This window comes from Pteropus alecto, unplaced genomic scaffold, assembly GCF_000325575.1.
Source record: "Pteropus alecto unplaced genomic scaffold, ASM32557v1 scaffold7, whole genome shotgun sequence".
In the NCBI taxonomy this organism is placed as follows: domain Eukaryota; kingdom Metazoa; phylum Chordata; class Mammalia; order Chiroptera; family Pteropodidae; genus Pteropus; species Pteropus alecto.
The window spans coordinates 32,584,735-32,592,764 of NW_006494614.1; the positions used below are offsets into that span (position 1 = coordinate 32,584,735).

General features: G+C 38.1%; 1 pseudogene; it reads left to right on the forward strand.

Moving 5' to 3' along the window:
* The first annotated feature begins 1,903 nt into the window (after positions 1–1,903).
* LOC112475046 lies at positions 1,904–2,022 on the forward strand (annotated as a pseudogene).
* The last annotated feature ends 6,008 nt before the right edge of the window (positions 2,023–8,030 follow it).

Sequence of the window (8,030 nt, forward strand, 5' to 3'; positions counted from 1 at the left end):
ATATTTTACTGCTATGAAGAAAGTCACAAATATCCGATAAACACATTCTAAAGGAGATGGCAAATACAGAGGACTAAGGTCTCTTTACAGTTTCTTTATGACCCCTGTGGACATTAGGGTGGTGATAGATCTAAGAAAAAATTAATAGATTTAATTGAAGTTTTATGATGTCAACATAAGAAACATTCAAACCTGCAGAGAATTTCTACAAGTCTATTTGAGACAAACTGACAACAATATACAAGATCTCAAATGCTCCCAAGAATAAGTTTTGCAGCTTTCATGCATTTGGAATTAAGGAAGGAATGCAGAAAGCGAAGCGAGGATTGGATTACAGAATAGTTAGCAAGATTATGTGCTCTTTTGAAGGTGGTTACTTCAAAGACATACTAATCTAGATGCACAGAAACAATGGACAGGACTTGCTTACAGGAAAGATAAACTTTTTACTTAAAGGTCATATGCCTGGAACGTGACTACCCACCATGACCTGCCCAGTTAGGAATTTATGATCAGATCTCTCTATGAGGGTTACTTTCCATACAGCCCCTTTTTCGGTTCACAATGACAAAATAAGAACATCTTTGATGAGAATTTAAAACTACTGAGCACTGACATTTAAAGCATAAACAAATGAAGAACAATGAGAAGAAAAACTAGCCGCCCTAGCTATCCCCAGCTGACCCAGTAAGAACCTTTTCCTGTGATTTAGTATACTATTGCTAAAATGTTTGTCCTTTTTCTCCCTGCTCTGCTATCTTTTAGAGAGAATAAAGCTGAACAATAACATTTATTTTAAGTTAAATAGTGGCAGTTGAAATGTGGATTAAGTCCAATCAAGACCTCTAAAAAATACCACTAGCACTTTTTAAGTCAGCATGGTAGAATTTTTTCCAGTAGATTAAAAAAAAAGGAGTATTTATACAAATAGACAAATAAAACCCAGAAATGAGAGGATGAAAGAAAGACCAGCAAAGATAAACATTAATGGAAAAATAAAGGAAGAAACCATAAGTGTGCTTAGCTGAAACCCTTGAAAAGGCCAGAGAGTGAAATGAGAAAGGGGATGGGTGGTGGGGGGAGTTATTTGTTCTAGACAGGCCAGCTGGGGCTGAATGTTCTCTGATTTTTTATAATATGGACCTAGCAAAGAAGCCCAGCCAACACATAGTGAGAGCCACTAATTTTAAAGCCACTATATTTTGTTTAGGAGATGCTATGAGAACCTTAAGTCCAACAAATGAAATGTTTGTGCTGCCAATTTGGGCATGCAGAAAGTAATGACACTTAGTTTGAACATATAACACCCCTTTGGGGGTTAAACATACTGGAAATGTATCAGAATTTAAAACACACAGTTCTGAGACTATTCTATGAGTTGCACTGTGAAACAATATTTTTGAACGTTTTAAATCATCACAGAGAAAAAGGGCAGTTTTAGTTTTTAAGAAGTTTGTAACTTTTCCTTTTACTTAGATGAAATTTAAGAGAATCATTTTAGAGAAAGTAAAATAGCTTTGACTTACTGAGTAAGACCGAAACCATACTCTTGTGACAGAACTCTATCCATATATTATTATGAAAATTGCTTAACCCCAGAAATGAAAACCCATTCTTCTTAGTCACCTGTTTTCTTTCTTTCTTTTTTTAAGTGTCTGCTCTCACTAAATTTTCCAAGATTCATATATTTGGTTTTTCATTATTCTGCAACACTGAAAACTGACTCATATTTCAATATTTTTAATATAACTTGCTTTCTTCTAGGAGATGGTTCTAATAAGAATGCTTCCTGAAATATAGATAAGAACAAGATGTTATCTTAGCCCTAACATACACACACCAAGATACAGCCCCTGTGTGATCCAGGATATCACCCCTTGGTATCATATTAAAAACAGTTCTAGTCTACAGCCATGCCACCCTGAATGTGCTCAATCTTGTCTGATTTCAGAAGCTAAGCAGGGTAAGGGCTGGTTAGTACTTAGATGGGAGACCACCTAGGAATACCAGATGCTGTAGGTGTTAAAAAAAAAAAAAATTATCTCCATGGTTGTTGCTTTAAATCTCTGTACTTTTCAAATTATACATTTTTCGGATTTCATGTAACCCAGTTTGTGGCATGTTTATTACTTTTTAGGTTACATCTAGCTTGTGATTAACACAGAAATAAATTTACCCATACCATGAATTAGTTGCTCATTACCCAGGCTCATTTCCTGTGCAGCACCTTCAAGGTGCTTACTCTTTCAATTTTTTCTTTTCCTGACACAACCCAATAGTCTCTAAACTACCCAGTCAGGTAATTCAAGGGTCAAGTACAGATCAAGATATCTCTGGAAACAATGTTGCCAGGGCAATAGAATGGAGCCTGGTGCCCTAGAGATACCCTCCTCACCCAATTCTTCTTCTCTCTGCTCCCTCAACCCCTCTGCAGGAGGGCGGACATTGACTCCACCCCCAACAAGAGCAAGGCACTGCTTTGGTATTTTTAGACTAACTAGGAAAGTTGACAGAACCACAAAGTACAACTAGAAACATGTAAAAAAATTGGGGCAATTTTTTAATAAGGAATTGGGTATGAAAACCTTCCAAGTGTGATTTTTGGGGTCTCATAAATCAAATTCAAGAACTTTCTCCTATCATTGTAAAAAGTGGTTATGTGGGCTATGTCAAGAGTCAATTTATAGTAACTGACTATTTTTTTTAGTATTAGTACCAGATAACTATTTTGATTCCTTTCTGAGACTGTGTAAAGATAATTCTTTCCTTTCTTACATAAATATTATTGAAAAGTTAAATGATCACAAAAGGCTTTTAGGCATTTATTTTTATGGGGCCATAAAATTTTCCAAGCAGAAGAGATAGGTTGCTTGTTGCAGGTTGGGTTTCCTAAAAGCAAATGCTGGGATGGATTTGGGATCCGTACCTGTGAAGGGAGGGTAGGGGACAAAATTGGATTGGGCAAAGGAAAACAGGAACTTTGATGCAAGCCAACAAGCCTTGGCCAACCCATCTGGGAGCTGTGGTGAGTAGAGCCCATCAGCGGTAGCCCACACTGGGTGGAAAAAGTTGGGTAGGCTTTTATCCCTCTCCCATCTCAGTCACTGGAGGTGGGCTGCCTGGGCAGAGGGAGACATGGGCAATGCGACTCTCTGCAGCTGAGGCAGACCCAGAAGGATATGTCAGCTATGGGCTGTCTGCTGACAGCACTCTCCACAGCAAGTTCTTTCTCAAGGAAAGATCCAGGCAACACATCTCCATGTCTACCACTCCAGCACTAACTGGCCAGACCAGGGTACTACCTAGTTGCCTCTGTGAAAGGCACCCGTACCTTCTGCTTTAAAGAGACATGCCATTTAAGTAAAAATATTTAAACAAAAAAATATTTAACCTTCATAAGTCACTTTTAAAAACACAGGAAAAGTCATTCTTAGGGAGGCCTGCCTTCAGTTGTCCCCATGTTTGTTAAGCCTACTTTCCTCTGCCAAAGTTGGCAAGCATTCTCCTCTAGTAAAAAACTACCTTTAGCATCTGTTCCTCAGCCTCAAGCTCTGCAGCTTGAGCTGGTTCTATGAACCTCATAGCTAACAGCGGCGATTGGCTGGCAGAGTGTCTTTCATCTTCAGACACCTTCAGGAGCTAGGAAAAGTGAACCAGAGTGATTTCTGGCTTGCTAGTCAGTTCCCAACTACAAGGAGAAGTGCTTTCTGGTTGATTATGTAAACAACAAGCTCCACAGGCCCCTGTCAAACAGAGTTGCTGAGGCTGCCTCAGCAGAAGCAATGCTGTGAGCTGATGTGCCTAACAACCCCTCCTCAATCAGGCTGTCCCTAGGATTTTCTTTCCTTCTCTAGCATAATCATCTTTATCATTCAGCCATGGGCAGTCACTTTGCTACGTTGCCATGGAGATTACACTGAAGATAATCACTTGTGAACAGGCACTGGCTTTGACAACCCACTCCTGTCTGATGTTGCTTCTCCCCTCTCAATCTGAACATGGAGAGACACTGAGAGGAACAGAGCATGGACTCCAAGGTCAACAGCGTTACCACTAATTCTAGACTCAAATCACAGCTTTATCATTCAGGCTCATTGAGGACTCAGTTCCTTTGGCTCTTAATTTCAGTCCTAACTCAGATCCTCTTCCCCACAGCTGTGAGTCTTTGAACAAATCTTTTCTAAATCTCTGTTTTCTCATCCAAAAATGCGGAGAGTGTGTGGCTGGGGTGTTGATGACTAACTCCAAAATTCCAGGTGCTAGGCTACTGTTGCACATTGTCAAAAAAAACGTATTGGAACTCCATTCTCTATCATGAATCAATCACCCTGCAAGTAAAAATAAAATTTAAAACATCTGTTCATTGGTGCTGAGATGCTTAGACAATAATGAGATTATATCTCAAATCAATAGCTGTATTTTTAACAAGAAATCAATCAGTATACCACTTTTGGTGTGTGATGGTACGGGGTTGAGATTATCTACTTTCTCTTTAAACCAATTCAAAGTTTGCTTTAAACAACAAGAATCTAACTTTGGTTCTTCAAAAGTTCATTCAAAAAAAGCAAACTGTCTTAAAGAAAAACTGCAATGAAACCGTTCTCAGCTCTTCTACTGGGTGAGACTGACACCTGCTGGCTTCTTCTTCCTATGCAGCCATGCGTGGGAAAGAAAGAATATTTTGCAGGATTCTACTACTATCTATGCAAACACATGTGATCAAGAATTGCAGAGTTATTTGGAAAGTAATATGTCAGGGCATTCATGCTGGAAATGTACTGAGCAAGACACAAATATATTTCAGTTATACATTTGGGGACTAAGGGTAGGGGAATAATGTATCAATAAATAAATTTCAGTGAGAGAGACAGACAGAGACAGACACAGAGAATGATACAAAAAAAAAATTTTAAAGGAAACTATTTTAAAATTTTTTCATGATTTATAAGATTAAAATTTTTTCATGATTTAATCTATTAGTGATCACTATGTGTTTATAGAAAATCAAGGCGACGGACAATATTAAAGAAAATGAGAGAGAAACGAAAAAAAAGGAAATATAAGGAGAATGAGATGAAGACAGAGAGCCTGGAGCAGACATAGAAAAAGAGGCAAAATGTGAAGAGGCAGATCCAGACACAAAGAGGCAGAGACAGCTTGAGTTAGGAAGGAAGAGGGGAGATCATTCACTTTCTCCAAACAAAACTGCCCCATAAAGTAAAGCAAAATGATCCAAGAGTGTTTAAACTGTTTGTTGGCTGACATACCTCCCTTAGCTGGCTGGTCTCTTAAACTGACAATTTTATCTTTGTGACACCCAATGGTGGGAGAATATTTGTACAATCTTGTAGTCCCTTTACAGGGCAGCTAAACATTCTCCATAGTGAAGGACACATTTTTGAGACAATGGTAAGTCAAGAGTTTTATTTCAAAGGGGTCTTACTAAAATGTCACTGCACACTTCATATTCTTATAATCAATCTCCTAGCACTAGGGTAATTAGTTCTGCTGGAAGAGGGGATACAAATGCAGCCAAGTCATTTATATTGGGACTGGATGATTCCACTTAAATGATAGATGAATGGCAACATATTCAGCTGAAACAAAAAGTAAAATAAAATTAATCTGAATATGCTTAATGCTATAACAAAATACACTTTCTATGCTATAATTTTTCTGACCCTTTGGGGTAGAAGTCAGAGGATGAACATCCTCCTCCTAGCTCTGCCACTTCTTAGAAATATTTAACCTCTCTGAAGCTCTGTTTCTTTATCCATAAAACAGAGACACAAACAACCTATTCTACCTCCCTTGGAGGATTATGAAGATCAGAGTGAAGTGATGTCTGTGAAAACACTGTAAATTTTTCTGAGCTATACTGAAAAATGTGAAATCAAAAAAATTATCCCTGGACAAGTGAAGAATGAACAGCTTTGGAAAAGAGAAAGATGCTGAACAAGGGCCATCTGCAAGCAGAGAAAGCATTCCCAAAGGGACCCAGTCCTGCCTAGTGTCTGGGTGGAAGCTCTCAGAAGCCATGGTAACGAGGCCTAGACACATCATTAGCAAATGGAAATATTAGACACACAAGTTTCCTCTCTGACTCTCAATGTCGATTTAAATAAGTGCCCTATCTGTTCCTCATTTGAACAAGCTGTTCTCAGATTAGTTTCAAATTATCATTTAAAAAAATGTACCTTTCCATTTAGTCTAATTTTGAATTAGAAGTGGCTATAGGTGCTGTCAGAGAGTGACGAAATGAAGCTGCTCCTATGAGTAGGTTCCATCGTTGGTCTGAGGTATGTCCCTAACCATCCCCTGGTTTTGTGTACATGTGACTCGGGCTACAGAACAGGGATCTCAGACAGAGATGAGATTTTCCCAGGTCCTGGGCATCACCTCCTCTCAAGCAAACATTTGATTCCATGGAGACAGAGGGCCACACAGTGGGGTGTGAATCACAAAGTGATGTCACCACTCGTATGTGTTTTCCAGTTATTGGGGATAACTCTACCTCACACATGACTAAGCAAGTTTTTTTTTTAAATCTAGAACTTTGAGAACTACATAGAATTAATTTTCACCTTAGAAATAATCTCATAATTGTATCTAAAAAAAATAAGAAGTTGGACAAGCAGACTCTGAAAAGTTGCTTCCAGAAAGGTGATATTGGTTTTTGTCATTATTTGCATAGCTTTATGAAAGGCAGATCTAATTCTGAGTTTATGAACCTCAGCAGAGTCCAAGCAGAGATCATAGGCCTCAGGATAAGCAAGAAGAAAAGATCACAGTTTTAATTTATTTTTTACTTCATTCTTTTAGAAATTATAACTTTGTATATATTTTATGATTGCAAAATAGAATTTCATAATGCATTTAAGTAATTTATAGATGTACATGATATATAAATAAAATTGTTCACTAATATTAGTGCCTTATCCCAAAGAAGTTTGCAGAACACAGAAATAAAGTAAAGAATATTTAGAGAGTGTACTCTGTTTTATATTGTCATGTAGAATATCATGTGTCGCCTAGTAGATTAGTTGATCTTAAAAACTCAGTTCTGTCCCAAGCTTACATGTGTCATAGACTGATACTAAAATTCTAGAACTTTTATCCTAAGTGAGACCAGTAAGACAGTGAAAATGCATTAATATCAATTAATTGTGACTAAAAGCAAAACTAATGGAGCTTGGTCTAGTGGCATTACAGATATCAGCATATAACAATATGTAACCTGCATACAAATCCATGAAAATACTAACGTCACACATATGGTGTTACGTTTATATTTCTCAATAGAACTCCTGTCATGGCATTCTAGCCCCTTAAGGCTGAAGGAGAGAGAGAGGGAGAGAGAGAGAGAGAGAAAGAGGGAGAAAACGAGAGAGTAGCTCCCGCCCCACCCCCACACCTTGTTTTAAGGTCCCACATCAGCAAACAAGATTTAGTACCTAACCAAATTACAGTTTCAATCTTCTCCAGGAATGTAACCTTTAACCAGACAACCTGAAACTTCCAGCACTAGAAGGTAATCTCTGAGAAACCCCTTAAATTCTCCTTAAAGGGGTGACTTTGCCTTACCTAAAACAGTGCATTATTTGATAATAATTCCCCTCCCGCCCCACCCCCACACGTCTTTTAAAAGTTTCACTTTCTGCAGCTCCACGGAGCTCCCTTTTACTTGCTAGAGAGGAGCTGCCTGATCTATGAATCCTTTAATAAAGCCAATTAAAGCTTCAAATTTTCCTAGGAAGAATTTTGTTGTTTTAACAAAACTAACCTGCAATTGAATTTTAATTTAATCCAAAGTCTGGGATATTCAAGAACTTGATCTTTGAAATAGCACAGTCAAGGGCGAGAGAAGCTAACATGGTAACTACGTCCTCATTAGAAAAGTATAGCTTTTTATGTTGATCTAATCTGACATATCTGAGGAATTACAGATAGAAAAGGTGAGAAAACATTGGCTTAAATACAGCACCAAGGGGCCATCTCTCCCTGTTGCATGAGTAACTTACTGTTATTAC